Consider the following 16861-nt stretch of genomic DNA (forward strand, 5'->3'; position numbering starts at 1 on the left):
GCTCAAATGGGCAAGAATTTGTACTTCACTGCTGTGTGCAGTGGTATTAGTGAAAAACAAGAGAAGGTAGAAAGAATTCCTTTAAGAAAAGGTCATTTTAAGTAACTTCTATAAAGTTTTTAAACTTCTGGCAGAAATTACTGGGAGCAGCTGCACAGTACATGGGCTCCTCCATGCTGACAGAAATAGGTGGGTGGTTAAATACCCTTAACTTCAATTAAAACTATTAAAAAACCCACATCAGTACTTATTTGATGAGGTTTGTCCTGCAGATTCCACTCATTCTCGCCTTTCCAATGAAAGAGCAGCAATTAGGCAAATGAACTGAAGGATATTCAATGTTCCAAGAATCCAGGTGACTTGGGAAAAGAAATCATTTTAAAGCTGCAGGAAAACTCCTGCCCAGTTCACCTGTTTACACAGCCAGATTCACCACTCCCATGTTAGCTGAATAACATTTAGTGTTCCATGGGGACACAAAACTGGCTTCAGGGCAGGAATTAACCTCAGAATTGTAAATATAGAAGTACAGTGGGTTGTGAGATAAACATAGATTTAATCCACTATTTCCTGGAGAATTACATATATTTTTGAGTATTTTGCTGAGTCACAGACCAGAGTGACACAACACAGGAGAGATCCTGTTTAAGAACTGACCAAACAGCCCCTCGGCAAAAGTTGTCATCCTAGGCCACAAAAAATGCACACTGCTTGTGCAAACACTGACTCAAATGCAGAGGATGCATCACTTTCGATACTGGGAATAAAATCATATCAAATCAAATCAAATGAAATCCAGGTACTCACAACACCTCTGGGCAGCTTCAATGCACAGCTCCTCCGAGGTGAACTCCCCGCTGGTGTAACAAATGGGGTCTTTATCTTGCAGGTAGAAGAGGATTTCTAAGCCCTGATGCTGAACTTCCAGGTTTACTTCACTCTTCTTTGTGCTCCTCATCTTTGCACAGAAAGCCATGGCTTTGCAATCTTCTTTTACGTTTAGATACTGAAAGCAGAGGAAAAATAGTTAAGGAAAGGGTGAAGGAGAGTTTGAATGTTTATCAGAACACAAATCCATCACTTAGTGAGGCCACTTCTTACTCTGATGGGCCAGGCACCACACTTCTCAAAATCTTCACATTGGGAACCTGATTATTCCAAACCAATGAGATGAAAAGTGAAAAATCAAATGTCACTGATTATTCTGTTTCTGGGAACTCTGCTCCAAATAATTCCCTTCTCTTCTGGTGGTTCCACAACTGTTTTAGAAGGTTTCTTTCTTACCGTAAAGCACAAATAACTTTCACATCCTTAGGCACCTAATTGGCTAAAAAACAGCACTTGAGACTGGATAATATAAACAGTTCAATTTATGTTTCCTTTTTTAAAAAGTCAGCTTCTATTTTTACAGTCCCCTTAACAGCTAAATATTTCTCATTGTTTTGTCCCCTTTCACCCTTTGTGTTTTAAACTCCTGATACTTAATGAGTCATGGTGAAATAAGCTTTATTGCAGAGTTATTTTTTATTACTGCTTCTCTCTCTCTCCAGAATGAAAAAGTATCACTAAGTAGACTTAAAACCAAAAGCTTTTAGACTGCCAAGAATGCATAAGAAGACATCTCTGACACAAAAGAAAATGCATTTTGCATTTTATATCTAGTGCCTAAATAGAAAGAGCCAAAAGGAAACAGATGATTTGGGGTCTGTGTTCCATGTTTTACTAAGTATTAGCTCAATTAACAACAAAAGCCCAAACCACCAATTCTACAGTTTATGAAATTAATCCTCCCACTGAAAAACAAACAAAACCCAAACATCAAAACCAACACACCTGCATTTATGTGACTGTGGGATCCTCCACACAACTGAAATGGACTGTCTGCACCTCTCCAGGAGCAACTTGACTCCAACTGAAAAAAAAAAGGGAACAATTAAAATTGTCAGGAACGGCTTTGTACAGTTTGAGGCACAAATTAAATGATCAGGTTGATAAAATGCCCTATGCAATCCAAGGGATCTTTACATTATTATGATTGAGATCTGGATCTAGTCTCAACCAAAGGCAGTCACAACAAGAATACACTGATTTCTTTTCACTCTTTGCGGGCACTGGCTGAGTTACAAACAAAAACCACATGGAAAGCCTTGGTTATCCATTGGCTTTTTTCCATATTTTCAGTTTGAGGTCACACTCATTGCAACCATCAGCTGGGACACCACAGGAACATTCTCCTCTCTGCTTTACCTCCTTCATGGCTTCCGAAGTCACTCCATTCTTCACATTTTCACCTACATATTGCTAATGCAGGTCTTTCCTAGTGTCTATTGTTTCTTCCCCTTCCAGATTATCACTTAAATAATGTGTTTGAAATAAGCCTGACAGTACTGCTGGTTTGGTATCACTCCTGTGAGGCTGAAAGATTCCTCCATTTCTAGTCTCCATTCCCCCTTTTCTCCTTCTCCCCTATCTCTGCCAAAATGTACTTAAAACTAAATGTGTTTTGGTTTTGCTTCAACAGTGTAAAGCCTTTAATCTGATAGAACAGACTTCAACAAATATTGCTTCAAAAGCCTTAGGCTCAGTCTGGAGAAACTCTGACACTGCCACAAAAGCTTTCCCTGTGTTTGGGAAGTGCCCAAAAAACGTGATATTATCATAGAAAAAAATAACATTTAACAGCACAGCACACATTCACAATTAAACTGCATGTTCCTTCCACCCTTGCCACTTGAATGCTAAATTTGAGTTTCCAGACACATCCCCTTGGCAATAATATGGGGAAGAAATAATTGAGAGCATGATTACTGGAACATACAGACAAGCCAGTAATTATTTCTGCACATCACCATGAAATTTAAATGCAAAAGTTAAAGATATTAACTTTAATCTAATTGAAAACACCCCCTTTTAAATGACATATAAGTGAAGCTCAATATATTTTGATGTCTGTGTGGGCATAATATTAAAAAGATTGTCCAGATGTTTTAAAATGTGAGGGGAATATAAAACCAGTGCCTTCTTGCAAATTCATAAATCAAACATGCTGCTTTTCAACAGAGCCATCTTTGGTTTGGTTAATAGTTCCTACTCTTGTTTTTAATCACAGCAATTCCCATAGTCCTAAAAAAATCCTTAAATACTGCTTCATTTACAAAACACTTTGTGGGGTGAACCAAACAAACCAACATCCAATCTCTGACTTATTATTTACTAACGAGTTTTCCAGATATTCCCATGCTCAGTGTCAGGAATTCCCGTTTTAAAAATGCATCGCCATTTTCCAAAATGTCTCTTTTGACCAGGACAAATTCCTGCTGTCTCTCAGCATCCCTCACCAGACCTACACAGTAATATTATGGTATGGACAGGTTGAGGCCAGAAGAGCACTAGGGCAGCTCCTCCAGACTCTGCTGCAGCATCCAACAGGCAGAAATGTTATACAGATAGAAAATTAATTTTCATTGCTTTGCCTATGGAAAACATACTTAACTCAGGATGAAAACATACTTAACTCGGCCAAAAATATTCATAAAATGGTAACACTGTCTTTACTTAAGATCTAATTTTTTGGAACTGGATGAATGTGGGCATTGTTTCATTGAGTACAGCTTTAGGGGTAGTTGTCTCCTATAGCATTTGTATATGAACTCATTCCCCACTGCCAGCAGTGAAAGGGCTTTTGCTCAGATGTAGAAGCTCACAGTATTGAGACCTTTTGCCCAGTATATTCATATATACATTAATCATAATTACTCCACTGGTCAATTCAGTATAAGCTTTGAGAACTTGTAAATAGTTTCTTTAAGTGATTGAGAGTTTTCTGACTCACAAAACTGTTTAATCTTAATAGAAGTGATACAGAGAACCTAGATGGCAGAGTGAGCAAATCCCCAGCCCAGGGCACCAGCAGATGGGGATGATGGTTCATCTTCAGCAAGGGTTACAACCACAAAATCAGTGATTTGGGGCACAAACACAAAACCAGGCACCCACGACTGCCAAAACTCACATCTAATTCCTTTGGATGATGCCAATGAACAGATCTGGAGCCCACAGGCATTTTTCCTCACACACAGACAAAGACCTCACAAATTTTTGGTATCAAGGATGAAAAGTTACAAAATAGGGAGAGGAAGTTCTAAAGGCGGGTTGTTCTAAGTCAGCTTGGTTATTAAACTATTAAGACTTAATGAAATATTTGGCAGAGAATAATATTTGGTAAAAACTCAAGTTCCTGCCTATGACTTGCCATGGCCAAGATGTCCTTAGTAAAGGAAGAGTGGTTAAAGCCTAGGAGCTCCAGCATCTTTAAGCAAAAAACCAAATGCACAACACTATTAAATAACCCCTTTAAAATTTTGCATGCCTTGAAAACTAAGAAAAAGCAGATGGAGATATTAAATACTTCTGAAACTATTTGCAAATCTTCCTTGAACCAGAAGGAAGGAGCTAAGCTGCTGCTTGGAAGGAGGAGCCCTGGAAAGCCAGCCTTGGCTCCCAGGCCTCCAGTGCAGCTGGGACATTTCCACAAGAGAGAGAGTCCTCTCCACAAAAATACCCCACAACACAAAAAGAACTTGGCTTTAATAAGGAAACAGAGGATAAACCCATCAGCTGGGAGATACTGCAAATTGTCAGCTAGCTGAGCTCAAGCGAGGCCACACAGTTCAGGATCCCCACCTGAGCACACAAAAAGATTTGTTGGGATTTTGTCCCAACCCAGCTTTCTTGCTCTCAGGACACACTTAAATTTTTCCACACTTCCCAAAAGAAGGGCACTGTGAGGTAGAGCAGATTCAAGCAGAGCCTGCCAGGAGCAGGACCACCAGACCCCACAGACCCAACACCCTTTGGTCTCCCTTCACGAAACATTTTAACGGGCAGAGAAAAAATACAAAACACACACAGGTTTTGAGAAGAACCCCCCAGTTGAGACCTGCTTGGATTTCAAATGCAGGTTTTGCTTCCTGCTTATTTTGGGGAGTTCTGCCACAAAAACAATACCTGACCCCCCACAGCAGCCCTGCTCCACCTCCACCACCAGCACACTTCCACCATAAACAGAGCCCATGGAACCAAAAGGAAAAGATGGAAGGTCCATTTCAAGGGCAAAAGTCCCTAAAATATGAGTAAAGGAAAATCCCAGATAAAATCTGACCAAACCAAAACTCACTTTGAAGCACCATTTGCAAGTTCTTCCTCTTTTTTGCCCTCTCAGCCAATATAGTTTCTGGTTTCGTGACAGGGACACGGCCTGGGGATGTTTGTGATTGCTCAGGCTCAGACAGTAACAGACAAACTTTCCTTAGGCATGTACGGAATGTCATTTTTGTGCTATTCATACTTTATGTCAGCCCAAAAGCTCTCAATTCTTATTTTTTCAACACCCTGCTCAAGAAACTTGTCATAGCCTTTACAGCAGAGGACATGCATCTAATCCAGCATAACCTATTGGAGACTTATTGAAAATTTATATATATGATCACAAGCTATTTGTTTTCTACAGGACTATTACCAAATGTACAATTTATTTATTTTATTATTGTATTTACTTTATTCTTTTAGTCAGAGTGACCTCACCACATACTGTTCACCTCTGCCCCAAAACCAGAATTACTAATTCCTCTTGGGTTTTTCTATAGAATTCAGACTGTGATATGGCTGATCTATGTCATAAAATTTTACTTTAAAATGGGGCTGAGAGGGCATGGAATGGAAATTTTCATCAAAAATAGTTAATGTGCAGTAAAGTTCTTAAGAACTGAAAAACAGGGTGCACATGGTCGGGTGTTTCAGCCGCCTTCGTTGTATTAACAGATATTCTATATTTCCATTTTTAGCTCTGAAAAGCAGAGGAGGCAGAGTCCTGGTGTGTTCACTGACTTTGTACCAGCTTTACAAACCCACTCAGCTCACTGCTGCTCTATGAGAACTGACCCTGCTCGCTTCCTGTGCTTTTCCAACACAGTTTCAGCTCCTTCTCTGAATTTCGTGACGTGTCACCCGTGTGGGAAGAAGTTTTTCAGCCCTCTCAGAAAGCTGCATGTTAATGTGCCACCTTTAATGTCCTGGTGCAGAGGCAGCAACACGCACACAAACACAAAATCACATTTTCCTCTCTATTACCTGACCTTTCCAGACTGTTCTTCCTTTGGATATGGACTGGGCTTCTCTAGTGATCAACAATTTTTCATAGACTTGTAGAATGGGTTGGGTTGGAAGGGACCTTTAAAGGTCCAAACCCCTGCAATGAACACATCAACTAGATTTTTATAACTTGCTTCTAAGTTATAAATGTGTACTTAACTGTCTTTTATTCACAATTTCTGGTGCAATAGCAACTTCAAATGATACAATTCTTGAGCCACTTACAACCCTATCCAGGCAATAGTAACCAATCCTCAGCTAAAACAGTATTAATTTCCTTGAAGGCAAAGGTATCAAGCCTCAAGCCATCATGGAAACCTTCCAACAATGACATGATTTTTATGTAATTAGTTTTTCTTCACAAGCCAATTATCTAAAAAACAGAGCTTTATTACAAAGACCGAAGGGAGATTCCAGTTTTAAAGTCATTTACATGGACAATTTGTTTTTATTCCTGCCTGGACACTGCATTAATGATCCTTTTCCTTCCTTTATGTTCTCCTCATCTCCGTGTTGCACGCAAGGAGCAGTTTGCACCTCTCAGAAGGGATGGAAGTTCTCTGGCACAGAGCCATGTCATCTTCCCAGCAATGAAGCAGATCTTCAGGAAACGCGGCCTCTTCCCGGTGCCACCACACTGATTTAAGGGGTTTCCTGATGTTCAGCTCAGACGTGTGGAAAAACTTTCAGGAAAATCAGTCATTGTGGCAAAGACCTCCAAATCCATGTTTTCTTGCAAAAAAAGGGTTGGGGAAAGCTTGTTCCTTCTGGGCTTCCCCAAAGGTCACTAGAGCAGGATGTGGCAGGACTACACACATGCTCTGTGTACTAGGTAAAAGCAAAAATTCCATAGAAGTGAATATAATGTTCCTCACTGGGAACTGGGGCACACAGGGAGTGAACATGGGGTCACACCCCAGCTCTGCTAACACACAGTAACTCTTTCAACTCAAGAGTTAAGCACAGTACTCAGGTCTATGAGGAGGTGTTGAAGCCCAGGGAATGGCTCTACCTTTGCCAAGGGAGGAAAACACGCTGTAGTTGTTGTACAGATCCATCAGAGAGGCAGGAGTGGAAAAGAACACAGAATGGAAGAAAAACCACTTCAACATATGAGACATTCTCTGCCCACTGGAGGACCAGAGCGGGCCAACGTCATCACACAACTCCCCATGCACGGACGTGGCAAGAGCAGCCACGTGGCCAGGACAGTGCTGGGGTTTAGGAGCACAAGGGGGATTCACTGTCCAACACTGTGACAGGACTTCCACATCTACCTTCCTCCTCCACAAAACCACCTCATAAGTCAAGGTCCCTTTGTTTCCTGAATACTTGGGAACTATCAGCAGTTTTCCTAAGAAAGAAAAGCCACCAGGAGGGAGGTGGAGCAGCTTCATCGTTCACACCTTCCAGATGAAGGTCTGTAACTGCAGAACAACTCCTCTCTTGAACCAGACTGGAATAAGAGAGGTCATCTCATTCTGTTCTCCCAAGCCTTAAAATCTCAGAGATCCCACCACGCTGAAATGTTTGATGAAGAAACTTGATCTCTGGGGCCTCCTTATGCATCTACAGGCTCTTGGAGCTCCAAGTTCTCCTCAAAACCCAAGTTTTATAAGCTACAGTCCATCCCACCTCCACCTTATTCACTTAACTGATTCCATTTGCTCCACAGGCTGTGTATGTGGAGAAGAGCTGAACTCCAGGTCCCATCCTGGCACCAAACTGTTCCACACTCCTTTATGCTGGGTAATTACTTAGAGTGTACCTGGGAGGGGGCTGTTTGTACCCCCCTGCTGCAAAACAGGCACAATGAGCACCTCAATGATCCACTGGTGCTCCTCAAGAAGGAAATCCTACATTTTACTTGCTTTTAAGGAAAAAGCAAGCACAGATTTACTACGACAGCACCTGGATTTCCGATTGTGTCTTAGATCTTTAGTGAGAAACAAACCAAAACAAGCAACCAGCTGATATCTAGCAAAGCCAAGACTGGTGGGACAGCACAAGAAACATTATGAACACGTCTCTTCTGCAAATGAGTAGAGAAGAGATTAAATGAGTTGCTCACTTACCCAGGAAATCAGCAGCGGCAACTAGCCTGGATCTCCCACATCGCACTCTGCAGCCTCCAGCACAACAGGTAGAAACAAGTTCCTCCAAACACCGAGTAGGAGAACTTCTCAGAGGCTTCAGCTTTCTAGTTTGGGGGTATGTAAAACGTGCAAAGGGGCTGAGACCTGTTGGTGACCACAGAGCTGCTGCACAGCTCCCCCACTCTGAGACTCGGCGGCTGCTCACAGCCCCCTCTACCAGAGCTCCCAGCTCAGCAACCACACACGGTCACTTCCCTCCTGCTTGGCCCTGTAGCCACTTCCTTGAGAGCAGCTAAAGATGTTCTGAACCTTTTTCATTTTCAACCTGTAGCATAAAATGGAGTCTCTTGTCCCAGTTGTCTCCACCCCCTCTTCCTCCTCCCCAGAGCTGGGCAGCACCAACTGCACACTACAATGGTGGCAGCGAAGAGGGGCTGCAAACAAGCTCCACCTCACCCCCTACACTACCCTCACCATAGAATCACAGACTTGTTTGGGTTGCAAGGGACCTTAAAATCATCTAGTTGCTATGCCATCAGCCACCACACACATGGAGGCCTCAAAGAAGGAACAAGCAACAGGGGAGGTTTTGCTACATTAAAATTTCTTTAACCCGGAGAGGGAACTTGCCCAGCATCATCCTGCTCTGGAGGTGAGCTGCCAGAAGCAGTGTTGGCACCTCACACAGAGCAGGAATTACTGAGGGCAAAGAGCAACTTCAAGTTGATCACAGCAGCTCTCAGAAGAACAAACTGAAATAGTGGCACTTCTTCGCACTGGATCTGGTTTAACAAGAAGTGTCACTAAGCCGCTGCCATTTAGATCACTTCAAAAGGTCTTAAGGAGGTTCGAGCTATGTGGTCAACATCTACTGTGCACATGGCACAGGTCTTGAATCCCCCAGATGGCTTCTGGTAGTCTTGTGCTTCCTGTGGTGGCTTTGCACTTTGGTAAGTGTTTTTTGATGGTTTGCCTTTTTCTTTTTCTTTTTTAATGTGGTGAGAAGATATTGTTACAGTTCACTCTTAAGGGCTTGCCATTTAAAACAAGTCCCAAATAAAAGTAAAAAAAACTTCATCAGGTATCTTTGTCCTGCTCAGAGCAAACCACCAACAAAGATATCCCCTACCTAAACATTCCTTTTATAACATAGTTGAAAACCATACAATTCCATAAGAAATTCATGGGCTTTGGACAGCAAGAGAAATTTGATCTTCAGAGTCTCTTACCCTCTCTGTGCTCTCTGCTCCTCTTTTATTAAAATCATCCTGCTACAAGGTTAATGACAGTGACTTGACTAAAAATATTTATTTTTTTTGGATGCCACACAGTAAAAAGCTGAGATTTGAACTGCAGAAATCTCTGTAAAGTAGCAGGTGCTCTGGTAGGGAAGGAGGTGCTGATTGTAGCTGTGTGGTCCCATAAGTCACCATGCAAAAACATCTCTGAAGGCCATCACTCATCTTTAAAGATCATCACACATCTCTAAAGGCCATCACACGAGGTAAAACAGAACAGGAATGGTGCTACAAGAAAGATTTCCATGGAACTTCACACCCAAGCTCAGATTACCTCTGGTCTTACCCCCAGGGCTTCAGGTTCATTCGGTTCAGCAAAAGACTTGTCTTACAAGTTTTACAGCTACCAAACAAAAGGGACCAACCTCCTCCTGTCCTCACCTGACCTCTCCAGGCCCCTGCAGAAGAAGCACCTTTCCTTCAGTCAGCTCATCCCAGGTCTCTGCTGTTGGGTGGCTGTGCTGCTGCCAACACAACTGCTGAAACCAAGAAACAAAAACATCCATCCTAACAATGAATGACTTCCGTGTGGCACCTCTGTCCTCCAGGCACAACCTAATTCCTGGAAAACCTGCCACCTGGCTCAGTGAAACTTAGTAAGATGAAGAAATGGGGTTTACATTTAGTTTTTCTCTCTCCTTTTTCTCCCAGTATCTGCAAAAGGGAAAATATGGCAATACCAACTATCTGCACTTGGTGTTCCTTGACTAAGGAGGAATCAAGGAGACTCCAGCTGGTCTCTCTGCACAGTGTGAAGCCCTACCATAGTCAAAAAAAAAAAACCCACTCAACTGGCTGTGCTTCCAGGTCTAGAAAACTAGAAGTGCTGGTCCAAAGAGCAGCTTTAACTCTTCCTCTGCAGCTGCATTATGATTTCTGCTGCACTGTGCAAACCACCACCTACACGTGGTAACAGACTGTAGCTCTCCTTTCCACGACTGCAGGAGTGACTCCAGCTTTCCCTGCCCATCCCACTGCCCACACCGTGCAGGCCACCACAGCATCCTGGACAGGGAGCTACTGATACCTGTGATTGTGAGGAAACTGCTCCTTCCTATGAATGGATCATTTTTTGTTGCTCGGGAGATCATTTATACACAAACGTTCTCTTGCAAAAGAGCTGCCATGGAAAGCCACAACATCTGAGACCAATTTACAGGACAAAAAGAGCTCCACAGCAGCGACACTAATGCCACCCAGAGCTTTGGAAATCACACACACTGACCTCCAACTAAAACCTGTTTGTTGGAAAACTAATGAAGGAGAGTTAGTACTAAACCTGTTAACTACTGTATTTAGAAGAAGGTTTTGCTTTCTTAGATACTTGGTTTCATTCTTCTCACTATAGCAAATGGAAGTATGTCTGGAAATAAATAAAAGTTGCACCACTGTTCTCCAATGCTGAAGCAAGTGATAAATTGAATGTAAATGTTCTAACAATGCTGGATGTAGCAAGGAGGTACTATTATTGAAAAACTGGAAGCATTCAGATTAATTTACACTCTAATAAACAGTAAAGCAAAAAATAAATAAATTTATATTTAACCACATAAGTGAACAAGAGACATGCTCAGTGGAAAGGGAACAACATGGAGTTTTCCAACCCAAAAAGTTCCCAGGGAGAGTTATTGGCCTACACTGGCTCAGTGTGTAAAGAAAAAAATGTTTTAAGTTTAGAAAAGTGGGAACAGAGGAAGCAGTTCAGCACTTCATGGCAAGAAATGGACATCCCAAGGAAGAATCATAGAATCATGGAATCATTTAGATGGAAAAGACCTTTAAGGTCATCGAGTCCAAATCTTCCAGCACTGCCAAGGTCACTACTGATCCATGTACCCAAGTGCCACATTCACACGGCTTTTAAATCCCTCCAGGGATGGGCACTCCAACACTGCCCTGGGCAGCTGTGCCAGGGCTGGACAGCCCTTTCCAGGAAGAAAATTTTCCTAGAATTCAATCTAAGCCTCCCTTGACACAACTCGAGGGCATTTCTTCTTGTCCTGTCCCTTGTTCCCTGGAAGCAGAGCCCAACTCCCATCTGGTTCCACCCTCCTGTCAGGGAGTTGCAGAGACCAAGAAGGTCCTTCTTGATCTTCTTTTTCTCCAGACTGAGCCCCCCCAGCTCCCTCAGCCGCTCCTGGTGCTCCAGACCCTTCCCCAGCTCCGTAACCTTCTCTGGACTCACTCCAGCCCCCCAAGAGGCCCCTGACAGTCCCACCTCTGCCTCCACATGTGACACCTGGGGACAAGATCGCTACACTGGGACACGAGAGCTGCACACTCACAGTGGACCTGTTCCCCACTGTGCTGCACCAGCAGCCTGACAGCTGCTTTCTCACATTTCACCACCCAATTAAATCCATTAAATAAATTAAATGCATTTAAAAGCAATAAATGCATTTAAAGTTCATCTCCTATTGGCCCTCACCACCATTATGGAGACCAGAAAGCAGATCAGCCCCCAGAAAGGAAACCCAAAGTCAAATTGTGACATTGCTATTTGAAGCTAATTGTATTTTCCAGCTTTTAATTTAAGCAGCTACTTCTCAACAGCACAGTATCCACTGGCATGTTCGTACGTCTGTGCATTTTACAGAGAATGTGTGTGACTGGAGATGAGAAATATTTGCTGCCAGTGAGACATAATTTTTAATACAAGTGGGAAATGCAGTTCTCTATTGTCTGTCTGTTGGGATAAACACACCCAGCAATTACCTTTTGTTATTGACTGATCACCAGAGAACCCCTGTATTCATGGGTAGCTGTAAAGACATTTATCCCTATTAGCCAGAGGAAGGAACTGGGACTACTTAATTGACTTGTTTGAAGCAAAATGAGAGCAACACTCGAGTCCCTCTTTGAAGTCCATTTTATGGATTTTTTGGGCTTATTATCTGCTCTGCTCACCATGTCCCTAAGGTTGGAGTTTCCTGGGGCAGGCAGAGGGTCAGCTCATCCACAAGGTCCCTGCAAGGACTGCTGTGCCTTGCTGGAGCCTCATCCCTAAGGACTTCATGTGCTTCAAACCCAAAGGTCTGAGGTGGCTGCAAGTGTGTGGAAGAGAGAAGAATATGGAGAATGGTGTTTAAATGAACATTTAGAGAAAAAGGATCACAGTGATAAAACTTGAAATCAGTCTATTTTTAGTCTCTGAAAAGCAATGAGGCACACACTGATCTTTTCAAAGAGCAAAGCACCTCTTCTCTCAGGAATAAGCAGTATGGGAACACCTGCATTAGGAGCTTGCACTGCCCTGGGCTCACCTTGGCCTCAGGTAAAAGGGTTGTTCAAAAAGAAGTGGTGTTCAAAACAGGTTTTCCAGCCAGAGCTGAGAGAGGACCCTGGCAGTACCTGCACGTTGCCATGTTCCCACACATCTGGCTAAATGCAGATGTTTGCCTTTGAGCAAGAGACTGTGTCCTCCTCTCACTGCCAATCCAGACAATTAACTCCAAGAATGCATTTTATCTTATCCTGAGACAGAAGTCTGAAGTAGGGCAGAGATGTCACATCTGCATCTAAACTTGTCTCTTTAAACTGCAGATTCAAATCTGGAGAAGTGAACTCTCCTCCAGGATATACTTTGGTTTGCTTGCAATTACTTTTATATTTTCAGGCTTTAATGAATCCTTATTTTGCCTACTCTGAATCCTCATATTGTCTATCTTACTTTAAAACAGGAGCTAAGCCCTAAATATCATCTGTAAAGATGATAAAGAAATGACATGGTACAGATTCTTTTTCTCTGATCTCAACTGCAACAAAAATTGGGGGAAAAAAAAATCACAATTTCTCACAGCTGCAGGCTCTTTTCTTCCCCAAAATCAAATACAAGTATTTGATATTCAGGCAGAAGCCACTTGAAACAAAGGAAGGCAGTTGATGAAAGCCAAATAAAGCTATTTAGAAAGTATTCCCAGTCAACAACTTGAGCTCTGCCAAATAACCAGGATCCTTCGGTGACCCAAAAGCAGAGCCTGAACTGGTTCCTTTGGACACTAAGAGAGCCCACATTCTCCACGGTTTCACATGGATTCTCCTTCAGAACACGGAACAGCCTGATGTTCTGGAGGCCCAGCTGCCAACTGCTGCAGTTGAAGTCTTATCTAAGACTTGTTTTCTGCTTGAAACAGAGGAACACCCTGTTGTTGTTCTGGTATCAGTTTTATCTCCTGAGACAACCAAAGCAACCGACAATTTAGCATTTAAGCACAGCAGACTCTGCCACAAGCAGCTTGTTCTGCAGGAAGGAACCTGAAAATCCAGTCCTGTCCTCCACCACCACCTAGAAATAGTATTTCCCCAGCCTGCACATACTTGAGCTGATGATCTGAGCCCAGCACACGGTGCTTCAAGACACCATATACACAATTATGGATTTTTTTCAACCACCCAAAGCTCTAACAGTTATTTCCAGCCAGTAAATTTTCACTGGCCAGTTTAACTGTGGATGCTCTGGCTTGGAGTGGTGCGGTTGCTACAATTAAGAGGATTGCTGATGTGAGTCTTCTGTCAACTATGAGCTGTATCCCAGTATTGCCCTGTCAAGCAAACCAAATATTTACACTCAATTCATTCAATCTCTTGGACAAATACACATGCTATTTTTAACTAGGCTAAATAGGAGTAAATTTTACATATTTGCCTCAGAGAATTGTGTCAACAGTGGTTCAAAGGTGCTGAGACACGTCAGTGACTTCAGAGTACAATGGTGAGCAGTGGGACTTTGCTTTCATTTCCCTGGGGAGTCCTGCAGGGTTATGGATTTGAGAGTTTGTACTGCAGATTGCACAAATATCCTGTTGCTGATGGTTTGGTCCCAAACCCAGACAGACTCTACTACACTTCCCATCTGACACAGAGGTGTGGTAACCACGGGATCTCACCCTGAACAACTCCAACCTGGCACTCGAAGGACTTTCCTGCTCTAGAAAGTCTTACCCCTCTTCCAGTTTAACAATACAACTTATCTCTTCTACAAAATTCTGGCAGGGCTGAATCATCCCGTGTTTATTTACAATTCACTGATTTCTCTCTTTTTAGAAAACATTTGCCAGTGCCATTTCTGCAGTTGTTGCCTGGTAACTTCGTGGTCTTTAACACCAGAATCATCCTCCTGTGAGTCTTATACAATGCATGGAAGCTGCAAAATACCCCAATTTCCAACATATACTCTATATTTCAGAATAAGGTCTGGTCAAAGTAAAAAATTATGAGAGGAATACCTTTCCAGGTGTCTACCTCCATTCCCAGTACTGTCTTTATATTATGAAAATTGACAGGAGCTCACTGTTTCTCAATTTCCAGCTTTGGGCAAGAGCAGTTTCATAAATGTTTGTGGCCATTCCACTTCTCAGTCCAGTTATAATTTGATTTCAGCTCCCTAGAAGCTCAGAGTATATTGCTCAGCTGCAGCTCTCCCTCCCTCTCTCCCAAGAGCAGCTTTGGATGCAGGACCATTAAACTGCTGCTGTGACTCGACGCCAACAGATCTTTGGGCCTCTCCTGCTCTGAGGAGTCCCAGGATACCAGCTGCACGTGCCACAGCTCAGCCTTTCTTCCCACAAGGCTGATAACACAACTCCTCTCAGCTTCCACAGCTCCAGCAGGCTTAGTTTATCCACACTCAACCAAACAACCTCTGGGCTGAAGAACCAGGACCCCAAACCACCCTTCCCAGCTCAGGTGCCAACAAGAAGCTCAAGGAACTTGGCTGTGAGCAGGAAATTTTTCAGCAGCAGGAAAAGTGACTTCCAGCCAGCAAATGGATTCCACTGCAAACATCCCAACCCACGGCTGCAGTGAATCCACAAACCACTCTTGCATCTTCTCCTGCTCCTCAATCAGCAGCAGTAAACAGGAAGCCACCACTGAACTCCATCACACACACACCCCAAGCAACCTGCTAAACTTCCTTCTCCTTCAAACACAGCTGGAAACATCTGTAAATAAGTAAAGAATACCTGTAAAGAAGGTAATATAAAGAAACGTAAAGAAAGGAGACAGGGCTGTACCTCACTGGCCATCAGAGCTCCATGTGCTGTTCTGGGAAGGGCAGCACCCTAAGGACTATGTAAATAATATATTAGATATTATAACATATTAAATATCATTATATAATTATATATTATAATATAGTATATATTGTCATACATAATATAAACAATATATGTGCATTTGAAAACAGGGGTTTACAACACAAAAGCTGGGACTTGGATATTCCCTTGTGGCTAAACCTCTAGAATATTTTATTCATATATTAAATCACAGCCCTTATGAAATTATTGTGAACTCCTTCATTAAGATGATGAATAAAGATACCAGTTCTCAAGCAAAAGAGACAATTGAGGGGTGAATAATGAATGAGCTTTTTGGCTGACAAGGAACAAACCCTTTAATATATATTTAAACTATTCACTTCCTACAGGAACAAATAAAATCTACCTATATTATATTGGAGCTGAACTTTGCAGCCTTTCTTGAAGAGTCTGTAAGAATTTGTGTTAATAATCTGAAAAGAGAACCAGAGCGTGGACATTAATTACTGCATATGTGCTAAATATTTATTGCCTATGAAACAGACTTCCTGGTGAGGTAGAAAAGCACATTTAGGTACTACCAAGCTGCTCCTCACCACTTCAGATCTGGTTGTAAGGCCTGGCCCTGATGCCAATTTATCCCTGTAGGTCCAGAGGCAATGATGTGAATACTGGACTGCAGCACTTCTGGGAGCATCAGGCACACCAAGAATTACGCTAAGACCTTAAAAGCTCAGAAAAAGCAGGGCTGAAGACATCACTCCAAATCAATTGAATAAGCTGCTGCCACAAAAAGTGGCTTTAAGAGCTTACTACAGCTTTTAACTACCTTTCCTGTAAAGAGCTTAGTACAGTAAATGTGAGTAAGCGAATATTAAAAATAGCTAAGCTGGGACAGTCTTGTTCAATGGCTTTTAGCACTGACTCAGACGTGTCTGACTCACCCCAAAGCCCTCCCGGCTTTACTTTCCCAGTCTGGCTGTGACAGCTCCAGCTTTACACACTGGACACCACTGCCAGTCTCGAGACCTCTGGGTCATCACAATTCTCTACATGTCCTTTCAAACTTCAGTGATCATTTTTAAGAAAATGAGTCATAAGACTATGCTACAAAAGGATCGAAAGCCAATATTAAAAAGGGCTAAAAATTAAGGATTTATCACTCTCTGAAAGTTCCACTGGTCATTACCAAGCATCTCACTTCAGAAACACTTTCTTACCCTCTCTCCCTCTCAGCCGTGGCCACACTGAGTTACTGAGTTGCCCCTAAAACATCGAG

At 42.5% G+C, this 16861-nt stretch overlaps 1 long non-coding RNA gene across 1 annotated transcript in view; it reads right to left on the bottom strand.

The window, feature by feature from the left end:
- Positions 1–863: 863 nt before the first annotated feature.
- Positions 864–16861, bottom strand: part of LOC113986913 — a 28989-nt gene continuing 12991 nt past the window's right edge. Inside the window, exons 2-3 of the long non-coding RNA XR_005564211.1 lie at positions 1834–1912; positions 864–1006 (exon numbers count right to left, since the gene is read on the bottom strand). This is a non-coding gene — a long non-coding RNA (uncharacterized LOC113986913). The remainder of the gene's footprint in view (positions 1007–1833; positions 1913–16861) is intronic.

Source organism: Pipra filicauda, unplaced genomic scaffold (assembly GCF_003945595.2).
Source record: "Pipra filicauda isolate LSUMZ 115617 unplaced genomic scaffold, ASM394559v2 scaffold295_size919547_pilon, whole genome shotgun sequence".
In the NCBI taxonomy this organism is placed as follows: domain Eukaryota; kingdom Metazoa; phylum Chordata; class Aves; order Passeriformes; family Pipridae; genus Pipra; species Pipra filicauda.